This window comes from Chlorocebus sabaeus, chromosome 17 (assembly GCF_047675955.1).
Source record: "Chlorocebus sabaeus isolate Y175 chromosome 17, mChlSab1.0.hap1, whole genome shotgun sequence".
Taxonomy (NCBI): Eukaryota; Metazoa; Chordata; class Mammalia; order Primates; family Cercopithecidae; genus Chlorocebus; species Chlorocebus sabaeus.
In genome coordinates, this window is record NC_132920.1 from 48,897,482 (window position 1) to 48,923,479 (window position 25,998).

A 25,998-nucleotide genomic window follows, 5' to 3' on the forward strand; every position below is an offset into this window, starting at 1 on the left:
TGCTGGGACCAGTTTAATAGCAATATACTCATTGCTTATTCTTTTCAAGTTGCAAGGATCTTCACTAAAACAGAATTTTTGTTATTTGGTGGCTTAGACCTTTTTCTTAATATACAAAAACAAGAGTTGTTACTGAAAATCAAGAACATGCACCATTCAAACAATTGTTTAAAGCATTTGTTAATCAAGTACTAATTTGTCTCAGCCTACATTAAAGAGTGGAATGATATATGCAGAACAATGATGATAATTTTCCTGAATAACTTAGAATCTCACTGGGGAAATTACACTTGCCTTGAGTAAAACAACAGCAAAAATATTACACCAAGCAAAGAACAAATAATATCTCAAATAATCTGTGTATCACAAATGAATGTATTTCCACATAGTCTGCACAAAAGAATTAGAGAATGTAATGTATGTGGTAGGTTGGTCCTGAAAAATTCACAAAAGTTAAATCATGAACAGGGGAACATTAAATAATAATAAACCATAGGATACCACTATAGGCCTATTAGAAGGTCTAAAAGTTTAGGTTAGTGGGAGAGGGGAGCAAGATGATTAAATAGAATGCTCCACCTATCTGCACTCCCCTCCCCCAACAAGGACACCAATTTAAGTACTGCCTACATAGAAAAAGGAAACCTTCATATGGACCAAAAATCAGGTGAGCCTTCATGGTACCTGGTTTTAAGTCTATCACTGAAAGAGACACTGAAGATGTAGAAAAAACAGTCCCGAATTGACAATACTACTCTTACCCCATCCCCCAGCAGTGGCGGCATGGTGTAGAGTGTATCTGGGTGGTGAGGGAGGGAGAGCACAACAATTGTGAGGCACTAAACTCAGTGCTGTTCTGTTATAGCAGAAAGGAAAACTGGACCAGACTCAGCTGATGTCCACCCATAATGGTAGCATTTAAACCAGACCTAGCCATAGGGGAACCACTAATCCCTGTGATCTGAGCTTGAGTTCTCACAAACCTTGCCAGTGTAGGCTAAGTGCTCTGTGCTCTAGATAAACTTGAAATGCAGTCTAAGCCAAAAGGACTCCAATTTTTAGGTAAGTCTTATTACTGAACTAGGCCCAGAGACAATGGACTGGGGGAGCAGGTGACCTACTGAGACACCAGCTGGGGTGGTTAAGGGAGTGCTGGCATCACCTCTCCCCCAACCCAGAGGAGACTCTTTCCTTCTACTTGGGGAGAGAAGAGGGGAAAATGGGGAGGACTTTGTTTTGCATCTTGGATACCAGCTCAGCCACAGCAGAATAGGGTACTGGTCAGAGTTGTGAGGCCTCTGTTCCAGAACCTAGCTCCTAGATGACATTTCTAGACATGCCCTAGACAAAAAATGGAGCCCACTTCCCTATAGAAAAAGATCCAGTTCTAACAGCATTCATCACCTGCTAACTGAAGACTCCTTGAGCCCAGAATAACCAGAGGTGATAACCAGGTACTACATCGAGTTACTAGCCACACAACTGGAAATGTTCTGAGTCTCACCTGAAGCTAGCAACCTTCAGAGGGTGAGAAATAGTGTTATAGGGAGAAACTCTTGCTTGAGGAAAGAAGTGGAAAAGTAAACTAGACTTTATCTTGTACATTAAGTACCAGCACAGCCATAGAGTGGTTAGAGCACAAAGTGAGCTCTTGGGATCCCTGATTCTAGGACTTGATTTTTGGAAAGCATTTCTGGACTTGCCCTGCAAGAAGGGAGACCACTGTCCCGAAGGATAAGTCCTAGTCCAGGCAGCATTCACCACAAGCTGACTCGAGTCATTGGGCATTAAGAGAAAATTGGCAGTAGTCAGGCAGTATTCCCCATTACTTGGGGGTGGTGGCTACAAAGTGAGGTTCCTCTGCTTTTAGAAAGGGGAGGGAAGAGTTGAGAGGACTGCATCTTATGGTTTGAGTGCTAGCTCAGCTCCAGCACAATGGAACACCAGGTAGACTTCTAAGGTTCTTGACCCAAGTCTATGATTCCTGAATGGCACCTCTGGACCCACTTAGGGCCTATAAGAACTTGCCACCCTGAAGAGAAGAACACAGGTCTAACTGGCTTTGCCACCTGCTGATTGCAGAATCCCAGGGTCCTCAGCAAATATAGGCAGTAGACAGGGAGTGGTTACAGCAGGCTTTGAGTGAGAAACATAGCTGTGCTGGCTTCAGGTCTGACCCAGGACAGTCACAGTGGTGGTGGCCACAGGGGTGTTTGTGTCACTCCATCCTGAGTTTGAGGTGGCTCAGAACAGAGACAGAGAGATAGACAGAGACAGACTTTATTTGCTAGAAAGTAAAGGAAGAGAACAAGAGTCTCTGCACGGTAATCCAGAGAATTATCCTGGATCTTTTCCAAGACCATCAAGGTGGTACCTGTATAGGTCTGCAAGAACCACAGCATTACTGAACTTGATGTGTCCCCTAAAGCATATATAGTTTAGATCACAACACCTAATTCCTTTCAAATATCTGGAAAGCCTTCCCAAGAAGGACAGGTACAAACAAACCCAGACAGTAAAGACTACAATAAATATCTAACTCTTCAATGTCCAGACACTGAAGAACATCTACTAGCAGCAACACTATCCAGGAAAGCATTGACTCACCAGATGAAATAAAAAAGGTACCAGGAACCAGTCCTGGAGAAATAGAGATATGTGACCTTTTGTACAGAGAATTAAAAATAGATGTGTTGAGGAAACTCAAAGAAATTCAAGATGACACATAGAGAGAAATTTAGAATTCTACCAGATAAGTTTAACAAAGAGATTGAAATTATTAAAATAAATCAAACAGAAATTCTGGACCTAAAACAATTGGCATGCTAAAGAATGCATGAATCTTTTAATAGCAGAATTGATCAAGCAGAAGAAAGAATCAGTGACCTTGAAGACAGGCTATTTGAAAATACACAATCAGAAGAGACAAAAGAAAAAAGAATAAAAATCAATAATGCCCACCTGTCGTATCCAGAAAATTTCCTCAAAAGTGCAAATATGAGTTACTGGCCTTAAACAGGAGGTAGAAAAAGATATAGGAGTAGAAAATTTATTCAAAGGGATAATAACAGAGAACTTCCCAAAACTAGAGAAAGATATCAACATCCAAGTAAAACAAAGTAATAGAATACCAAGCAGATTTAACTGAAGGAAGACAACCTCAAGGCATTTAGTAAACAGGCTATCAAAGATCGAGGACAAAGAAAAGATCCAAAAAGCAACAACAGAAAAGAAACAAATAACATACAATGCAGCTCCAATAAGTCTGGAAGCAGACTTCAGTAGAAAACCCTACAGGTCAGGAGATAGTGGCATGCCATATTTAAAATGCTAAAGGAAAAGAAATTTTACCCTAAAAGAGTATCTCTGGGAAAACATATTTTAAAAATGAAAGAGAAATAGACTTTCATAGAAAAACAAAAACTGAGGAATTTTATCAACACCAGACTTGTCCTACAAGAAATACTAAAGGAAGTACTTCAATCAGGAAGAAATGGATGTTAACAAGGAATAAGTAAGCTCCTGAAGGCAAAAAACTCACTGGTAATAATCAATATACAGAAGAACACAGAATAATACAACCTTGTAACCACGGTGTGTAGACTACTCTTATTAAGCAGGAACACTAAATGATAAACCAATAAAAAATAATTACAACAATTTTTTAAGACATAGACAGTATAATAAGGCATAAAGAGAAACAAGAAAAAGTTAAAAGGTGGGGGAAGAAGTTGAGATGTAGAGTTTTTATTAGTTTGATTTTGGTATGTTTGTTTATCCAAATAGTGTTAAATAGTTATCAGTTTAAAATAATGGATTACAAGAGAGTATTTGCAAGTCTCATGGTAATATCAAACCAAAAAACATACAATGGATACACAAAAAATAAAAAGCTGGAAACTAAATCATATCACCAGAGAAACACACCTTCACTAAAGGCAGACAAAAAAAAAAGAAAGAAGGAAGATCACAAAAGAACTAGAAAACAAATTTTAAAATAGCATGAGAATGTCTTATCAATAATAACACTGAATGTAAATGGACTGTTTCTCAATCAAAAGACAGGAGTGGCAGAAGTGATGAAAAAACAAGATCCATTGATCTGTTGCCTATAAGAAACATGCTTCACATATCAAAACACAAATAAACTGAAAGTAAAGGGATGGGGAAAGATATTCCATGACAATGAAACCAACAAAGAGTAGGATTAACTACACTTATGTCAGATAAAATGCATTTAAAGACAAAAACTATAAGAAGAGACAAAGAAGGTCACTATATAATGATAAAGGCGTCAATTCAGCAAGGTAATACAATAATTTTAAATACATATGAACTCAACACAGGACCACCCATATATATAAAGCAAATATTGTTAGAGCTAAAGAGAGAGATGGACCAAATATAATAATAGCTGAGGACTTCAACACCCAACTTTCAGCATTAATCTAATTTTCTATATAGAGAATCAACAAAGAAACATCACAGTTAATCTGCACTACAGACCAAATAGATATAATCAATATTTACAGAACAGTTCATCCAATGGCGGCAGAATACACATTCTTCTCAGCATGTGGGTCATTCTCAAGGGATGAAAAAGTCTTAAAACATTCAAAAAATTGAAATAATATCAAGCATCTTCTCAGACCACAGTAGAATAAAACTAAAAATTAATAACAAGAGAAAATTTGGAACCTATACAAATACATGTAAATTAAGCAATGTGCTCCTGGATGGACAGTAGGTCAATGAACAAATTAAGAAGGAAATTGAAAAATTTGAAAAATTTCTTGAAACAAACGATAATGAAAACATAACACAATAAAACTTTTCGAATACATCAAAACCAGTACTAAGAGGAAAGTTTATAGCTATATGCGCGTACATCAAAAAAGAGGAAAAACTTCAAATAAACAATCTAACAATGCATCTTAAAGAACTAGAAAAGCAAGAGCAAACCAAATCCCAAATTAGTAGAATAAATAACAAAAATCAGAGCAGAAATAAATGAAATTGAAATAGAATAGAAAAAAATAATTAAACAAAAAGTTGTCTTCTTCGAAAAGTTAAATAAAATTGACAAACCTTTAGCCAGACTAAGAAAAAAAGAAAATATACATAAAATCAAAAATGAAAAAGGAGACATTACAACTGATACAGCAGAACTTTGAAGGACCTTTAATCGCTACCATGGGCAATTATATGTCAATAAATTGGAAAACCTAGAAGAAATGAACGAATTCCTAGACACATATGACCTATTAAAGCAGGGTATTTCCCTGACCTCTTCAGGGGAAGCACAACAGGGGTGACTCATTTACTTAGCCAGTCACTCTCAACTCCTTGCAGGAGGGAGCGCGTGAGTAAATGAGGTGGGAACTGGAGTGCAGGAGCGCTGAAATCAGCTGGCAGGGGCCAGGGGGCGGAGGGGAGAATCAAACTCCACTCACTCGACTGACTGTGTTCCCATACTTATGGAAGAGAGTTGTGCAGGTAAGCGGGTGCAGGAGCGTGAGTAAGAGCTTTTGGGATTCAGCAGGGGTGAACTCTGTGCAGGCACTGTGGCAGTGTCCACGCAGGGTACCTGAGACTCCCAAAGCCCCAGAGAGTGTGTTACAGTGCTCTTTTAGCTCTGCCATCCACGGATGGCTTAAGTATTAACAGCTCAGCGGACCCTTTGCCTTTTCTCATGTGGCGGCTGCTCTCCACTACTGGGTGCAAAAGGCCAATGTGACAGTCTTTTGTAGCCACAATCAAGGCTCCCAAGCTCTTGTCCGGCATCCAGGAAAAACGAGGATACACGAATAATTGAATGATGGTAAATGCAGGGAATTTTATTACCAGTGGATGTGACTTTCAGTGGGAAGGGGGAGCTGAAAAGGGGAGGGGGTAATAGGTAATTTTCCCCTGAAGCCCGGCCATCTCTGGCCAGATTCTCCTCCAAAGTTTCATTGTCATCCTTTCCCTCTGAAGTTAAGCTGCTTCTCTCCAATGTCCAGCTGTAGTTCCAATGTTTAGCTGCTTCTCTCTTCTCTGCCAGCTGCATCTGGAGTGTTTATAGGTACAGTAAGAGGTGGGGCAGGCCATGGGTAGTTTGGGAAAGGGCAACATTCGAGTAGGAAAACAGGGATAGATGTTCTCACTTTGGGCTGTGGGTTTCAGGATTTTCAGCTTGAGGGTGGGGTTTTGTCAGGGACCCGCCCTTTTGTGCCTAGAATTTTTCTGCTTCCTGTCTCTATCACTACCAAGATTGAACCAGGAAGAAATCCAATACCTGAACAGACCTATAATAAGTAACAAGATCAAAGCTGTAATAAAAATGTTTCCCGGTAAAGAAAAGCCCATGACCCAATGGCTAACCTGCTGACTTCTACCAAACATTTAAAGAATAACTAATACCAACCCTTCTCAAATTCTTCTGAAACATGAAGAAGGGAGTACTTCCAAACCCATTCTGCAAGGTCATTATTACCCTTATACCAAAACCATGGTATACCAAAGTTACCAAGATAAGACATTGCCTTGCAGTTGTCTGCAAGTTGTCTTGTATATACTGTCTTGTAGATATGATATTGTTGTTTTATGTGTCTCTGTCTATACCAGATGTCTCAGAATAAACAAAGACACATGATACAAATAAAATAAAGGCCAATATCTCTGATAAATATTGATGTAAACAGTCTAAACAAAACATTAGCAAACAAAATTCAACAAAACATTGGAAAGATCCTCATTATGACCAAGCAGGATTTATCCCTGGGATGCAAGTATGGTTCAACATGTGCAAATCAATGTGATACATCATATCAACAGAATGATGAATAAAAAGCATATGATTATTTCAATTGATGCTGAAAAAAAAATCAACAAATAAAATTTCACATCCCTTCATGACAAAAACACTCAAAATACTGGGTATAAAAGGAACATACCTCAACATAATGAAAGTAGTATACAACAGACTCACAGCTAGTATCCTACTGAATGGGGGAAATGGAAACCATTTCTTCTAATATCTGAGACATGACAAGGATGCCCACTGTCACAACTGTTATTCAACATAGTACTGGAAGTCCTAGCTAGAGAAATTAGAGAAGAGAAAGAAATAAAGGGCGTCCAAATTGGAATGGAAGAAATCAAGTTATCCTTGTTTGCAGATGATATGATCTTATACTGGGAAAGACCTGAAGACTCCACACACACACACACGAAAAAATATCTATTAGAACTGATAAACAAATTCAGTAAAGTTGCAGGATACAAAATTAACTTATAAAAATCAGTAGTTTTTCTATATACCAAAGGCAAACAATCTGAAAAAGAAACCAACAGAAACATAAAATTAAATACCTAGCAATTAACTTAAACAGATAAATGAAAGATCTGTATAATGACAGCTATAAAACACTGATGAAGGAAATTAAAGAGCAAACTAAAAAATGAAACAAATATACTATGTTTGTGGATTGGAAGAAACAATATTGTTAAAATGCCCATACTACTCAAAGTGATCTATGGATTCAAGGCAATCCCTATCAAAATACCAATGACAATCTTCACAGAAATAGAAAAAAAATCCTAAAATATATATAGAACAAAAAATACCCAGAATATCCAAAGCTATCCTAAGTTAAAAGAACAAAACTAGAGGAATTACATTACCTGATTTTAAAGTATATTACAGAGCTATAAAAACCAAAACAGCATGGTACTGGCATAAAAACAGGCACATAGACCAATGGAACAGAATAGAGAACCCAGAAACAAACCCACACACGTACACTGAACTCATTTTTGACAAAGGTACTAAGAATATGCACTGGGAAAAAGTCTGTTCAATAAATGGTGCTGAGTAAACTGAATATCCATCTTCAGCAGTATGAAATTAGACTCCTATCTCTTGACATATACAAAAATCAAACCAAAATGAATTAAAGACTTAAATCTAAGACCTCTAACTGTGAAACTACTATAAGAAAACATTGGAGAAAATCTCTAATACATTGGTCTGGACAAAGATTCCTGAGTAATACCCCACAAGCACAGGCAAACAAACAAAAAAAATGGACAAATGAGATCACATCAAGTTAAAAAGCTCCTGCATAGCAAAGGATACAATCAACAAAATGAAGAGACAACCCACAGAATGGAAGAAAATATTTGCAAACTACCGCCCTGTCAAAGGATTAATTACTGGAATTTGTAAAGATCTCAAACAACTCTACAGGAAAAAATTTAATAATCCAGTCAAAAGGTGGGCAAAAAATTTGAATAGACATTTCTCCAAATAATTTATATGAATGACAAACAAGTGTATGAAAATGTGCTCAACATCATTGATCATCAGAGCAATATAAATCAAAAGTAAAATGAGATATCATCTCATCCTAGTTAAAATGGCTTATATCCAAAAGAGAGGCAATAATAAATGCTGGCGAGAATGTGAAGAAAAAGGGATGTGAGAATGTAAATTAGTACAACCACTATAGAGAGTAGTGTGCGTGGTCCTCAAAAACTAAAAATTGAGCTCACATATGATCCAGCAATTCCACTGCTGGGTATATACACCAAAAACAGGAAATCACTATGTTGAAGTGCAGTGTGTTTGCACTCCCATGTTTGTTGCAGAACTGTTCACAATAACTAAGATTTGGGAGCAACCTCAGTGTCCATCAACAAATGAATGTATAAAGAAAATGTGGCACATATACACAATGGAGTATTACTCTACCATGAAACAGAATGGGAGCCTGTCATTTCTAACAACACGGATGGAACTTGAGATTTTCATGTTAAGTGAAATAAGCCAAGTACGGTAATACAAATATCACTGTTGTCACTTTTTTTGTGGGGTCTAAAAATCAAAGCAATCGAGCTCATGGAGATAGTAGAAGGATGGTTAGGAGAGGCTTGGGAAGGGTAGTCGAGGATGAGGGAGGTTGTGTAGGGGGGAGGTAAGAATGGTTAACAGATGCAAAAAATAGAAAGAATGAATAAGACCTACTATTTGATAATACAACAGGATTACTATAGTCAATAATACTTTAATTGTACATTTAAAAATAACTTAGAGTATAACTGTATTATTTGTAACACAAAAGATAAATGCTTGAGGGTATGGATTTCCCATTCTTTATGATGTGATTCTTTCACATTGCATACCTGTATCTAAACATCTTATATACCCCATAAATATGTACCTCATAAATATATACACCTACTACATACCCACAAAAACTAAAAATTAAAAAAATTATAAAAGCATAAAAACTTAAAAAGCCTAACTATACTAATTATTGCTGACACTATGGAGCAAATGAAAATCTAACATACTAGTTTGGGAAGTATAAAGTGTTACAGCCACATTTGAAATAGTTAGACCATTTCTTATGAAATTAGACAGACTTCTCATTTGAGCTATGACATGTAAAGGGCTCCTAAGTTGTCAACCCCGCACTTACGAGAAGAAAAGAGCTGAAGAAACTCAAATTAACAACATCTTTTTGGAACCATCAGGGAACTGATATCACAGGGCAAACTGTCACCCCCAAACCTGGAGAGACAAATGAATACAGAGAATCACAGATGAGTTTGGGCTACATGGAACACAGCCACTGGAGTGCCAAACTGGAAAAGACACTGAAATGAAAATTTTGAAAAATTGCTGGAGGCTGAGTGTAGACTAGCATGAGAGTTAGAAACTGGGCACAGTCTTGGGGGAAGCAAACATTCAGAGATTTTATCTGCAAGAAACCCAAAGGTTCTCATCATGGAGAGCAAAGAAAATTGCCTTTAAGTATTTGTTGTTGCTGTTTGCTTATTTTTATGGTAGATTGGGAGCAGGAAATAATTACTAATTTGAAATACGACCAAAGCATTCTTCATAACAAAGGCATGTTTTTCAGAGGCTAAGGCTTTGTCAGAGCCTTATCAGATCTGTAGTCAGAACAATTATCCAGCTCCTTATTAGGCCTGTGGGAATAGCAATTATTCAGCTCCTCTGGCTTTCCTATCTCCCCTAAAGATACTAGAAAATACTTAGAAGGTCCCTCTCTAGGGCACAGGCCCATGAAACAGTTGAAATTTTAATTGTAAATTCATATAAAGGTTTCCCTTTCACCATACCTTACCACTACAGCAATAAGACTCTAGGATAAAAACACTAAAATATAACATGAAGAGCTGCATACTGTGAAATCTATTTATGAAGGCATTCTTAAAAAAAAGAGAGAGAGAGAGAAAGAGAAAATGGTAAATGACACTAGTGGAGTTTGAATCCTCTGGCAACTGCAGCTATAGCAAATATCAAACATAGTCAAATGCCTAACTAAATTATCATAAAACCTCACACTAAAGGCCTATTTACCTCAGTTTCTATTATCTAATACATGTTTTTACTAAAAAGTTGAAACATCCAAATATCTATTAACAGGTGAGTGGTTAAAAAATTATGACCATACAACAATAACAGTCATCAATTAAAAAAAATGAACAATAGGGATGATTCTAAAAAATTAAATGCTGATTGGAAGACGTCAGTTAGAGAGAATATATACTCAATCATTCCATTTATATAAAATTCTAGAAAAATATGAACTGATCAACAGTCACAGAAAGTATATCAGTGCATGTCTGGAGGCAAGATGGGGGAGTGGGAACAGGGGATAAAGATTATAAGAGGTGTAAGAAAACTTTTGGGAGTGATGAATTCTATTATTTTAATTATGATGATAATTTTATGGTTACACCTATGTCAAAACTTAAATAACATTTTACTCTTCAACTTTGGGCAGTTTATCATGTCAATTATACCACAATAAAGCTTAAAAATTGTTTACATGACTGGTGGAGAGTAGTCTGAAGATGAGTAATAGAAAATTATACCCTTTACAATTTCAATTTAATGGATGTAAGCATGTTTTAAATATCTAAAGTTTGCCTGTTTTCAATATGTACTGTCATCTCTATACAGATTGTAGATGAGCAAATACATCCTGATAAAATAGTGCTGGCCGTCATAGTGCTATATGCTAAAATGTGGGTGACACCATCAAAGGGGGCCAGATATACTTCTAGTTTTATTTATTACTTTATTTCTTCAACAAATATTTTTGAGCTGGTCTATTAGACAGAAAAGTTGCATTCCACCCCATGTAACAGGCAATAATCTCCAGCTAATTATCTTCTCTCATCTTCCTCCCTTGATTCTTCTACCCTGATGCCAACAGATCTTCCTTGGACAATTTCTCTTCAAGTGACTCAAGAAACTCATGCATGTTGGAAATCTTTTTTTCTAATCTGCCAAAGCTGATTAGTCTCCAGAGCTACGTTTTGTTTCTGCTTAAATAGACACACCTTCCCTGTGTAGACACTAAGCATGTCTTCAAGAAAAGAATGCTAATAATTTTTCATAGTCCACTGCCAAAACTACTTTATTATCCCAGATATATAATGTATAATTCACTGGGCGGATATAACAAGATCCTAAACCCATTTGATATCTGCTTTCTTATATTTTCACTGATATTTCTGGATATCATTCCAACCAACACTGAAAGATAAGCCTTTTAGTTGTTTCTTGATACATTATATTATTGAGAAAGTGGAAGAATGTCACTTTCCATGATGCAAACGCAAATATAATTTGCTTTAATTCACAAATTATAGGTTTGTGATACCTGGATAAATAAAGCAATAAGAATGATGGGCACATTTAGAAAATTCAGAGGCATCCATAGTTGAATAAATATATATCTAGTTTACTAAACTTCGGTGGTACGTGCTGAAATGCTTTGTCTAAGTGTTAGTAAACTTAGCATTTAGTTATTCAAAAAGAGGAGCTCGTGTGAATAAAACTATGGCCTAAAAGCTGAGTGAATGAGGATATATAAAGCAAGAGGTGTCAAAATCAAAACTGGAGTTTTGGGAAAGATCAGTAACTAACAGAGACAAATAAAACAGTAGCAATAAGTCATAAATAAGTAGATATGGAATTATTCTATTGAATTTCATTAGACAGTGACTTACTAGTGAGTATACTTTCAAAAGTCACATAGCTTCATCATACATTATCTACTTTATAGACACCCTCCAATGTGTCATACATGTCATATGACAATTGAAAAAAGAATCCAATAACATTGGCTTATAAATAATAGAATAGTACTTGACTCATAGTAATTCTAGAAACTAATTACAGCTGTCTCTCAGTACCCACAGGGGACTGGCTCCAGGACACCCCCTACCCCAAGAGGATACCAAAATCTGCACATATTCAAGTCCCTCAGTTGGCCTTGCAGAGCCTAAAGATGTAAAAAACTTGCCCCTATATGCGCAGATTTCACATCCTTTTCATACTGCATTTCCAACCTGCATTTGGTTGCGATATACAGGGATGCAGAGGGACAACTATTCTTCCTGAAAAAAAACCCACTTGTATGTGGACCTGGGCAGTTCAAACCCATGTTGTTCAAGGGTCATTTGTAACTTACAATATTTATTTTTAATGATAGGAAACCATTTACATTGATATATATAGGTTTTCACAGGCTAATATTTGAGTGTGATTACAGAGAAAACTTTTGACTTTGGAATCACTTGGAAGTTTCAATCAAATTATGAATAAAAAGATCATAAATTAATATTTATTACATTTTAAAAAATGGAAAGATTAAAAATGTTCAATGTAATCATAAATGAAATGCTAGAAAGGACTGATGGTATGGAAATTTAAAACTTCTTACTCTACAAATTTACTGAGGAACATTCTTATTTATAATTTTTACTCACAGGAATATTATAGTTACACTTGTCTTAGGAACATCATTTGGAAAAAGATGATGAGAATGCTAAAGTAGGTTAACTTTTATTGAGTCTTACTGCATGTCAGATACTTTTCTACATGGCTTATCCTACTTAATCCTCACATGCCAACAGAACGACAAATTTTATGAGTAAAATTCTATGAATATCTGCATTAAATAAATAAAGAATTAAAGATTCTAGACTTAAATAAGTTGTTTGTGGGTATATCAGTGTTACAAATTAAAGCCAGTATTTTAAACCTGGCACTTTAATTTTACAACCCACATTTTTAACCAACATTCTATGTTATCTAATTAATTTTCACATGACCTCCAAAACTCATTCAATATTATGTAAAAAAAAAATCCAAACAATAAGAATAGAAATTGATGTCTAGTATACCTATGGGTAATTACGAACAAATATCTGATTATCAATGCAACTTTTTTCATTACCACATATACTGTAAAGATCACGTGACACTAGTTTTTAATTTTGTTACTTCATTCTTCCACCTACAATGTATTTCCTTTTGTCAACCAGTTTAATACTTTCAATGAAGCAAAAAGAAAAATTTTCAGGGATTGTATCATAATGAAAAATTAATACAATACAACAGTGAACTTGAACATAACACATCTTTTGTGAAAGTATTACATTTTTTATTATTATTAGAGATGTTTTTAACATTATAAGCCACTAAAGCAATAAATAAATAAGTGATCTTAGAAACTAAATAAAAAATTATTACAGGTGAGGAATGCCATATGTGAACTTGAATTTTAGCACCACAAGACACCATTTTAATTGCTTTCTTAATGTAGTTGGTTCAATGTATATTTTAGGGGACATATGGTATATTTTTCTGAGAGTGAGAAATTTTCTAGGTTTTTTACTATTTTTCACTAGCATTCAGAATTTTAAATTAAGCCTTTCTTAATTTAATCCACTGTACAATTGACATCCTATTTTATTGTAACTTTTTAAACCAAAAGGATCATCATCTAAAATGTTGGCATTGAGAGTCATCAGAAGTTAGTGTCATTTTGCAATGTCACGGAGCGCTTATTTTGTAAATTGCAACCTTTCAGAGATTTCTGACTAAATCTTAAGATGAAAATGACTTCCTCAATGTTATCAACTGAGTAAATTGTCTTCCTGCCAATGTTTGTCATTCCAAATATTATTTCATCGACACTGAAAGTCAATTTTCCTAAGGCCCTTGGAGCAAGCAAAATTACCAAGTGCTTTCACTCTAATTCCATGAGGGAAATGAAGTAAATTCCAGGCAGTCATTTTGAGTGCTTTAATTTCACTTTTTATTTTGGAATTTATGGATCACTTGGCAATCAATTCATAGGAAACAAAAATAGTTTTCTTTGAAAATGCAAATTTCTGTATGTGGTAAGGTTGTGAGAGGTTAGTCCTATTTAAAAATGCATAAAAAATTCCAGCATGTCATTATTACTTTTTGCAAGGCTTTCCTGAAATTTAATATAACTTTGCTAAAACTTCACAGAAAGGAATGATGATGGATTTAAAGTCAGGAGATATACTTTCAAATCACTGTTCATTATAACCTAATTTCATTCTATTCAGCAAGATAATTAATCTACCTGAGTATCAAATCTGTTATAATAAAATGAGGATACTAATATAATCCTCACGTGACAGAATTAAAGTATAGATTAAATGTGATCGTATATATGAACATGCTCTTTGAACATGGAAACAAATCTATAAAGATGTTAATCACAAATAAGCATTTCTTGTCTTTGATAGCATTTAATACCCTGAGGCCCATGTATCCTGAGATATCACCCCAAATGTTTAATAACAGAAATCAGGTTTTGTATGTCTTCTCTCTGTTAAAAGTTTTTAATACTTTTTGAAGTTTCCATGATTTCTTGTCCAGGTTTTACGAAGAAGAACTTCGTCTTTAAACTCAACTCCCCTGAAAGATAGAATGCCATCAAGTGAAAAAAATTTAAATGCATTTCTCAATTATCTAACTTGCAAATTACCTTTGCATAATTATTAGAAAGGATATATCATAATGAGATATTATAGCAACTATATTCAATATATGTGCTTTTCTTTCACTTTGTATCTATGACCTTCACAATCAACTAGCCATTTTATCCACTTTAATTACATTCACTCTTCATTATTTTTGCAATTCCCAGGAACTTTTAAACTATAAGTAAACGTAGAAGCAAGGGATTTCAGCCAACAACAGGCATAAAGCAGACAATTTTTCTCCCAGAGTTTCCTCAGGGCTTCAAACTTTAAACAAATTGCAATTCTGATATCAATAGTTACCTCCATTAATCACCATCTCCACATCCTTATCATTCCTACTCCTGGAGTATATAAGGCCTATAAGGTGAATAAATCCTACTCTCACTAGTGATATGCCTGGAATAATTTAATACCCACTTCTGCCCAATATTTAAGGAAGCAGAGAGAATGATGCTGAGCTGAGGATCCTTGAAGTCAAATGCAAGCATCTATTTGCAATGCCTCACTGAATGACTAGAAATATTATCTGGACCAAGCCAAGGCTAACATCTAACGCCTTTTAGAAAAGACCAGCAAAGTCATAAAGAAGTATGGGTTCCTTAAAGAGCTATATGGATGTGGCTTGGGAGTAGCCAAGAGCAACAGACCAAGGTGAAGCTGAAGAGAGAAAATAGAAGGTAGACACAGCTTGCTACACGTATTCATCTCTGAAAAAGAGAGTCATTTGGTGGAGGAAAAATGAGCAGTAGTATTGGAAGAGAAAGTCTTCATTCAGACAACACTGATAGACATCTAGGGCAGTGTGAAGGATGTGGTGAGGGGAGGACATATTATATTAATTTTTATTGGCTGCTACCTTTTGTTTTCTTTTTCTTTTTCTTTTTCTTTTCCTTTTTTTTTTTTTTTTTTTTTTTTTTGACGTGGAGTTTTGCTCTGTTGCCCAGACTGGAGTGCAATGGTGCAATCTTGGCTCACTGCAACCTCTGCCTCCTGGGCTCTCAAGCGATTCTCCTGCCTCAGTCTCTTGATTAGCTGGGATTACAGGCATGTGCCACCGTGCCCAGCTAATTTTTGTATTTTTAATAGAGACAGGGTTTCATGGTGTTGCCCAGGTTGGTCTTGACCTCAGGTGATCCACCTGCTTCGGCCTCCCAAAGTGCTGGGATTACAGGCATGAGTCCCTGTGCCTGGCCAGCTGCTTTTTGTTTTCTAAGCATCATTTTATATCATTGCAGGGTAGTAATCTGTTTCTATTTTAGGCTCATCTCTTTTGTTTCTGGAACCCACCTTAGCAGGTGGTATTGTACATCTGGTTGTGGTTCAGTCCCCCTTTTTCTCTTGTTTCTCCTTTTTGTCAAGTGGTTTTGCATGTTTTCAGAGCTCGTGATGGGAATATGTAATTACCCGATGGTGACATAGATGCAATATTAACAAGAGGTGGGTCTCCGAATTCAGGACCAGGATCACTTTGTTGCTTCAAACATTGCCTTCCTTGAGGTGGTTCCAGCATTCTAGACACATCAAGAATCTGTAATAAAACCATTCTTCTGAAACACATCAACTAAAACAACTGTCTGGAAAAGAGAATTTCTACTAGGGAGGTCACTGGGTCTGCGACTCTGTAAACAAAACTTTAATGCTAAGTAACATATACAACCACATTAAAAGAGGCTTCTTTAGTGAGGATAGCATTGCCAGAGCCAGTCAACATCTAAGACACTTAGGAAAGATGCCAGAAGCTGCAATGTTGACCACCCTCAAAGTGCCCAAAATCTTTGCCACCAAACTTTCCAGAAGATAATAGATATCACCCAACAATAATCATTTCTGAATTTAATTCTCATGAAGAATTTCATATTTGAAAACATAAGTAACACACCCACATCCTAGTTTCAAGAGAGTCTGAATATATGAAAGTTCGGACTTCTTTTTGGATAAGAGAGACGCCTGATGTGAACAATTAACAAAATGCAGGAGAAATATCCACTACATGCCTTATCAACATGCTTATCACGTCTATCCATTGACAGCGCTGAGCCATCCTCATTGTAACAACACTTCTTCCAGTTGAGGTGTTTTGTAATCTTCACAGTGATCAGCAGAGTTGCCTAGGTCAGCGGCTCCTCCTGAGCTTAGCTCAAAGGTATTTTCCCACAACTTTCCCTCCACAGTGACCACTGTGATACAGGAAAATTCAATAAACTTTCTCATTGAAATTTTCAAAACGTTTCCTGTATACTTGTAAAACATCACTATAAACTTAACGGTTAGGTTTCTTCAGTTTTTTATATTATAAAATTTATTACATCAACTCAGTTGTTTACTTGCAGGAGATCACTTCAATCCCAAACCTGAATCCATCTTATTTTATCCTAAACCTGAATACAGTGTTATGTTAACTTGGCTACAATATACATACCAAATAATTGTCCAAGCTACATTTTTTTCTTTTTGCCTTGATCAGAGATCATAATTATCTGCCTAATACAGATCAAAAACACATCTATATTTACACTAATCCTAATTCTAATCCTCACGATTAACAAATAAATTTAATATCTCTGTATATAATGATGTCTAAGTATCTTTCGTTGCTGTTGTCCCCTAGGCTGGAGTGCAGTGGTACGATCCCGGCTCACTGCAACCTCCACTTCCCAGATTCAATCAATTCTCCTGCCTCAGCCTTCTGAGTAGCTAGGACTACAGGTGCACACCACCACACCTGGCTATTTTTTGTATTTTTTAGTAGAGACGGGATTTCACCATATTGGACAGGCTGGTCTCGAACTCCTGACCTCGTGATCCACCCACCTCAACCTCCCAAAGTGCTGGGATTACAGGCATGATCCACCGCGCCTGGTTGAGTATCGTTTTTCAAAGGTTAATTTTTCTTTTTCTTTACAGGTCAAACATGCTCCATTTGCTAAAAAATTATTCATTATTTATTACTTTCATGTCAATTTAAATTTTTCTGTCATCTTTCTAAAGCACAGTTTCCATAACTAAATGACATAGTTTTTATTTTTTAAAAAGATATTTAGCATAGTGCTGGATACTTTTTAGGTGCTTAACAAACACTAGGATCAGGTTTTTTACTGAAAACTTAATTACTCTTGATGTAGAAAATTATGACATTAATATTAAATGATAATGTGATGGTTAATTTTTTGTGCCAACCAGACTGGACTAAGTGATGCCCAGACAGCTGGTAAAACATGATTTCTGGCTGTTTCTGGGAGGAAGTTTGTCTTAATCTGTTTATGCTGCTGTTGCATAATATCATAATCTAAGTAATTTATAAAGAAGAAAAAAGTATTTCTCTCCATTCTGGAGGCTGAGAAGTCCGAGATCAAGGCATAGGGAGGTTCAGTTGTCTGATGAGGAATACATTCCCTGAATGGGAGTAATACTGTGTCCTCACATGACAGAAGAGCATAATAGAAAGCTATTTATTAAAACACCGAGTGAAGCTTCTTTTATAATGGCCTTAATCCCGTTCATGAGGAAGGAGTCCTTATTGCCTAATCACCTCTCAAAAAACTCACTTTCTAATACTATTTTATTGGCAACACCTATATTTTGGAACAGCGACATTGTTTTAGATCACAGCAGTGTTTTTTTTTTTTTTTTTTTTTTTTTTTTTTGAGACGGAGTCTTGCTCATTCTCTCAGGCTGGAGTGCAGTGGCGCGATCTCGGCTCACTGCAAGCTCCGCCTCCCGGGTTCTCGCCATTCTCCTGCCTCAGACTCCCAAGTAGCTGGGACTACAGGCGCCCGCCACTATGCCTGGCTAGTTTTTTGTATTTTTAGTAGAGACGGGGTTTCACCGTGTTAGACAGGATGGTCTCGATCTCCTGATCTCGTGATCCCCCCGTCTCGGCCTCCCAAAGTGCTGGGATTACAGGCTTGAGCCACTGCGCCCGGCCCACAGCAGTATTCTTGAAAAGATTACCATTTGAATCAGTAGACAAGGTAAAGAAGATCCTCGCTCACCAGTGTAGGTGGGCATGATCCAATCTTTTGAGACCCAAAGAGAAGCAAGACAAAGAGGAAGAGCTAATTCGTTCTCTCTTTCCCTTCTTCACCTTCCTTGTCTTCTTTTTTTCTCTCTTCTCAAACTGAAACATTCATTTACTCCTGCCCTCATTTGGAGTCCCTGGTACTGCGGCCTTTGAACTCTGGGACTTACTCCACCACCCTTTCTGTTACTTCTCCCACCCTCAGACTCAAACTGAGTTATGCCACTGGCTTTCCTAGTTGAGGACAGAATACTGTGGACTTCTGGGCCTCCGGAATTGTGTAAGCCAATTATCACTATAAACCTTCTTTTATATATCTATATATCTCTCTCTACATATATAGATATATCCTGTTGGTCGTGTTTCTCTGGAGAACTCTGGCCAATACGAGTTGGATATGCCAATATAACTTGCTCTCTATTTGAAAGTGAATGTGTATATTCTGCATGTCCATCTCAGTTTCCTTTTGCAACCTTCCCCAATATTATTATTTGATTATTTAATGCTTAATTTAAAACACAAACTTTCTAGCAATTTTGATCCTGGGGTTTTATGGTGTTTAATGAGGTTTTAAGTCTGGTTTTGCTATATGAAAGAGGAAACATAGAAATGAGATTATATAAATACCCCTGCAAGGGGAGATTTCTTATATCCATGGCTATCTGGAACACGGTCCAGCTCTATGGACAAAATATACATTCTCATAAAGCTCACCTGTGATATTATGCAATATTTGTAATCAAGAGAATCTCCTCTACCCTAAGTAGAACATGCTCTCTGGCTAAAATTCCAATTTCTCATTTTCACACCATGTCTGTGTTCTAGAAAGGAATAAATAATTCAAGTCTGATAGAATGTTGAAAAGGGGGATTTCTCAAGAAATTTAAATTTTTACCAAGAAAAACATACGAAGATTAAAAGATAACATGGAAATGCAGGACTTGTTGGGGCAGGAAACTGAAAGAATTCAGTGTGTAAGAGAAGGTGAGTGAGCAATGTTGGAAATTATTTACTAAGATACATACTCAGAAAATATCAGGTACTATAGCAGCCACACATATCTGAACCATAAAATTGGCTTTAAAAGTGTGGTATCATATCAGAAAAATGCAGTATTTACTCCCTCATCCACCCTTATACTCATGATCTGTGGCAAAAGAAAGGTATCGTCATGTGTTTTGTAATTGATGTGAGAAAAAAACAACAACCAGAAAGGCAGTGAAAGGGTAGATTCACATGAACAAACCATGTACTGAAGTAGCTTAAATTAAAACGGTATTGAATAAGATACTATACTCCAAGGATATTCAACTGTAAAGTGCTTTTAAAATGTAAGGTATTATAATTATGTAAGAAAGGAAGAATAGCCTTGCATACATGTCTCATTTCTCTAGTCCGTCATTGGATATTATGCCATTCAGAAGACCATAACAACTTTTTCAGAGCAGAAAGGTCTTATTTCGAAAAGCATCCCATTTTATTGTATACTCTAAAGCTTTTCTAGTTGATTTCATTTACTCAATGCTTTATATCTCAATATCTTAGGGTATGGTGAGGCATTTTGTTTCTTCTTGATTTTTCACAAGGTTGTTTTCTTGCACAGTAGCTCACATTTCAAACAAAGAACATGGATTATTCATTGGTGGAAATAATCTTTTCTTATCCTCCTCACTTGTTTTTGCAGCTGCAGTATTTCATCGTGTGGCTATAGTGTGTTTATTCAAATATTTTCCTATGCATGGGCATTCAGGTGATTTCTGATACTGTGCAATTATAAACAATTAGGCAATGAATAATGTGTGCACATTGTTAGAAATATGTTCTTCAGAATAAATTCATAAAATGGGATTGCTGCATCAAAAAGCAAGAACTTGTAGTTTTGCTAGATTTTGCCAAATTCTACTCCATAAGTGTACTAATTTACATTTCTTATCTTAACCAATTATGAGAATTTCTGTTTCCCCACAGACTGTCAACACATTGCTTACTCAAGATGTATTTTTAACTTTTGCCATCCTGATAACTGAGAATCAGTGAAAATATTGTGTTTAATGAGGTTTTAAGTCTGGTTTTGCTTTGCAGGTTTCTCATCATGAAGGAAGTTGGATATGGTTTTAAATGTTTAAAGGTTTTTTGTATTTTTTAATTTTGTTTTAACATATTTGCCCTTTATGTATTTTATCAATTTCTCCAACATTTTTAAATATTTTTGTTTACTGTGGCATTGGAACTAATGTAATAATAATGGTGTTTGTTTTGCCATGTACATTGTTTTTCTAGTTAAATCTAGTAAACTTTTCTATTACCTCATCAACACCTTGAATATACTTAGAAAACTTTTCTCCACACTTAGGTTACAAAAGGATTCATTTATTCTTTCAATTTCTTACATGTTTCATTTTTTACATTAGATCACTCAACTATTTGAAATTTATTCCTAGATATAAAGTAAGCAATAGATTACATTGTACATTTTTTTGTAAAAACATGTCCAATTGTGCTAGGACAATTTATTTAAAGGCTCATCTTTACACTAGTGATTTGAAATATACCTTTACAATATAATAAATTTCAATTTATATTTAGTCAGTTATTTGACTTTCGATTCTATGCATTGGTCGTTTTAGCTATTTAATGAGTAACAAATGAACTTAAATATAGAGGTTTTAATATGTATGTTTTAATATCTAGTAAGCTCACTATTCTTGTATGTTTTCCTTATGAATTTTAGATTTAAAATGTGTACCTCCAGGAAAGGCTTTTGAATACACTTGATTGCATTAGACATACAAATTTAAGTTATAAAAAACTGTTAATTTATGATGTTGAATTTTTTTAGCCAAGAACTAGAATTGCTTTTCTATTTGTTCAAGATGTTGTTATGTTTTTCAGGGAGGTTTTTTTCCTCACATAGATTCTGCACAATTCTTGATATAAATGTTTCTAAGTATTTACTTTTTGCCACTGTGGTTGTTTTGCTGTTATAAATGATGTTTTCTCTACCAGTATTTTCTCTAACTTGTAGTTACCTGTGTGTATTGAGGGCAATGATTTAGTTCTATAGCATTCTGTTTGTTTCATAATTCATTTTCTAGAATTTTCTAGGCATATTATCGTATCAAATGCAAATAGAGATAGTTTCAATTTTTATCTCCCTAATTCATTTATATTGTCTAAATCAAATGGCTAATACAAAACACTTTTGGTCATATTGAAAATAGTGGACTTATTTGCTTTGTTCTTAACCTTAGTGAAATTTTCTTTAATGTTTTCTCATTAAGTAAAATGATGACTTGATGATTAATAAATTTGTGTGTTCAAATTAATGTCAAAGAAATATCCATAAATTGCTGATGATTTCTTCGTGTGTTTTTAATCACACGTTGTCAAATAAATGTTTTCCACACCTACCAAGATTATTACGTGAAATAGTATTAGATCTCTGAGTACAGTTTATTATAATAATGAATTTTTAGTATTGTACATTTAAAATTACAAAATATTGCAAGGAAAATATAAAGATTTAAATAAATAGAGTGATGTACATGTTCATTAATTAGAAGACTCAATGTTTTTGACACATCAGTTTTTATATATATTCAAAGTCATCCCAGTTAAAATCTCAGCAGCCTATTGTTGTAGATATTGATAAGCTGATTCTAAAATTTACATGAAAATTTAAATAAAGTAGAATATCCAAAATAATTTTGAAAAACAGTAAACTTTGGGAACTTAATCTGATTTCAAGGGTTACAATAATAATAACAGTACAGTATTGATAGAAGGATAAGTTTAGTTTATAGGCCAGTAGAACAAAATATAGAATCCTTAAACAGAGCCACACACAACATCAATTTTTGATGAAGATGTCAAGGTAACTAAAAACAGAAAAGAAAGTCTTTCAAATAGTGCTGCAAAAATCAGATACATATGAGGAAAAAATGAACACAATTCATTACATAATACTACCCACAAAAATAATTTAAAATGTACACACTCCTAAACATAAATGCCAAAGCTATAAAACTTCCAAAAGAATGTACAAGAAAAAATAATGCACCAGATAATGGATTAATAACTGATATATTCAGAAAATGTAATATTACTTAGTGATAAAAATTCTAATCATGCAGCATGGATAAAATGCAAAAACATTATGCTGAGAAAAAGAAGCCAGACACAAAAGAGTACAAACTACATGAGCTCATTTGTACAAAAGTCGAGAGCAAACAAAACAAAAATCTAGTGGCAGAAAGAAGAATAGTTGCATGGAGCCAGGAGTGGACGGGAGTGGTGAATGATTTCAAATGGGCTTAACAAAACTTTCTGTTGTAAAGAAGATGTTTTATCATTTCATTGTGGTGGCCAAAATACTTGAAAGTGTACATTTAAAATGGATATATTTATTATATGTGATTATATTTCACTGATGTGCTAATAAAAAGAAAATATTAGGTAATATTTGAGGTGTTTCTTCATGGAGTGTCTTTAAGTAAAAAAAAAGAAAAGTGAAAAACAGAATGACTGACTGCATGAATGCAAAAAGAAACAAATACTTAGAGATAGTTTTTTTTTTTTTTAACCTATGTTTGGAATTAAAACAGTTTTTGTAACATGCCTCAATCAAACGAAACATGTATTTTCTCAACCTGCCTCTACTCAGTCATACAATTCTCATTGTTGAATCACATTATTTAAATAATTGGTTTTCTGAAAATCTTCTGAGTCAGCTTAAACTGTTTTTTTTTTTTTTGTTTTTAATCTCATCTTTCAGCTACTCACTTTTATGTCTACCATTTATGTACTCACTGTTCAGTCCATCTACGTCAAATACATTTGTAATATTTTGAATTTGTTCCTTCTGTGCACCTCGAAATTTCATATGCCTTTAAGGTTGATAATAATATCACTTATATTTATAATATTTTATAGAAAGGTAATTATCCCAAAAATGTTAAACTGAAGTTCATGTATATCATATTAATATGGAATTAAAATAATATAAGTACCTTATTTTAATGGGATGAAATGCCCTTCATAAATTTAAAATTTCAAAAAAAAAATTTTCTGTTCCTGATACTGTTCAAAATTTGGATAAAATCAAATGCAAAGTAATATTCCTATTAGTGTGTCAGGATCGGAAATAATACTTCCAGTATTCGTTTTTTACCTCAAGCTCTATAACATTGATGAAACAGCAAATAAATGATGGTAAATCAGGTTATCTACTTAAGTTATTTGAACCACTGGGCATTTCTGAGTGTTGATTGGCCTCCTGCTGATCTCTGAAGTCCTACTGACTTATACTATGATAAAATATGTAGAGATGGTGTGCGATAATAGGTACTTGCATTCACAGCGGAGAAAAAAAAAAAAAACCCCTAGCATTGACTTTTGATGGCAGCATTTAAGAATTTATTATCTGCATGAAAAAATTAAGCTGGATCTAATCTTTGAAGTCTGTAGTAATACTCCATCAGTTGTTCTTCAAATAATGTGTGTAGCATTGTGAAAACAAAGCATTTGGATGTTTCAGTGACATGTAAAACATTTTATCTTCAATAGAACACCAGGATGTATTTAATACTTAGGTGGACTATTAATGCATTCTCTAAAAGAGTTTCTCAGTTTCTGTGGCTGAGATTAGAAACATGAAATATTTGATTCATAAGTTTCTTTATAAAAGTGAGAACAATACCAAATGGATGTAAAGATGGAAGACAAAAATTCTTAAACATGAATTAAGTCGTTCTTTTTTTTTTTTTTTTTTTTTTGAGACGGAGTCTTCCTCTGTCGCCGAGGCTGGAGAGCAGTGGCGCAATCTGGGCTCAGTGCAAGCACTGCCTCCCGGGTTCATGCCATTCCCTTGCCACAGCTTCCCGAGTAGCTGGGACTACAGGCGCCCATCACTGCGCCCGGCTAATCTTTTGCGTTTTTAGTAGAGAGGGGGTTTCACTGTGTTAACCAGAATGGTCTCGAGCTCCTGACCTCGTGATCCGCCGGCCTCGACCTCCCTAAGTGCTGGGATTACAGGCGTGAGCCACCGTGCCCGGCTGAATTAAGTAGTTCTTAATACTTCCCCAAAATAGTTGGTCACGAGTCATGATGGGACATTTGACAGATGAAAATATATCCCCAGAGGCTTGATAGAGCTCTGAGTTTCTAAAGCTTTTTACTATTTGTTTATATTTTGTGTACCAATTTGGAGACATTGTCATCTTCCCAGAAGAAATATTGATGTTGCATACACAACCTGACAAAATAAGCTTTTCTGATTATAGATGAAAAGATTTAAGAAACTGATAGCTGCAAAAATATGGCAATGCAAAATTAGATGAGCTTTCAATGACATAAAATTTATCAAGTAGCTGCAAACTTTGATTATGCTCTTGCAGTTCATTCTTCTATTCCACAAATATTTTCTCAATTAGTATGCATAATATATGCAAAACACTGTGCTAAATATGTGGGCAATTAAATAACTAAGGAGACCCAATCCTTGCTTTGAAATAATTCAATCACATTTACTTAAAGTTTTCTGTAGCAAGTTCTGTCTCCATACAAAATTTAAAATATGTCCCTTAGAACTCCATGGTAGGGCAGAAGCACTGTGTTGGCAAAGTGGATGCAAAGTGGATGGAATTCTCTCTATTCTTATTTTTTACTGTCCTATATCAGCCAAAAGCATTCTACTTTTCTCTTTTTATGTACTGAGTCAACAAAAGTTTTTGCTTGATAAACCTTGCAACTTCCAATAAAATTCTTGACTGTAGTTACTTCAGCATGCTAGCAACAGAATCTTGGTATAGTATTTTCTTTTAAAAAGAAAGTTTAGTCAGGCTTATTCAAACATCGTGTATTTATTCATTGTTTCAACGGGTAATTATTAAGCCTATATAAATGGGAGATAGTTATTAATATGTTATATGTTCAGCTAGACCTAAATCCCACCTAATCTCCTAATCTAAGGAAAGATTTGACATTTCTTTATCTATTTCCCAATCAACACTTTAGAAGTCCAATTTAAAATTTCCCTCCATACACCCTACAACTTTGACATTTATTTTTTCTATTATCGTGTGTATGTGCCTTCCCATAATCTGAGAAAAAGAAAAGAAAAATCAAGGCAACATTTGCTCCATGGCCTTGCT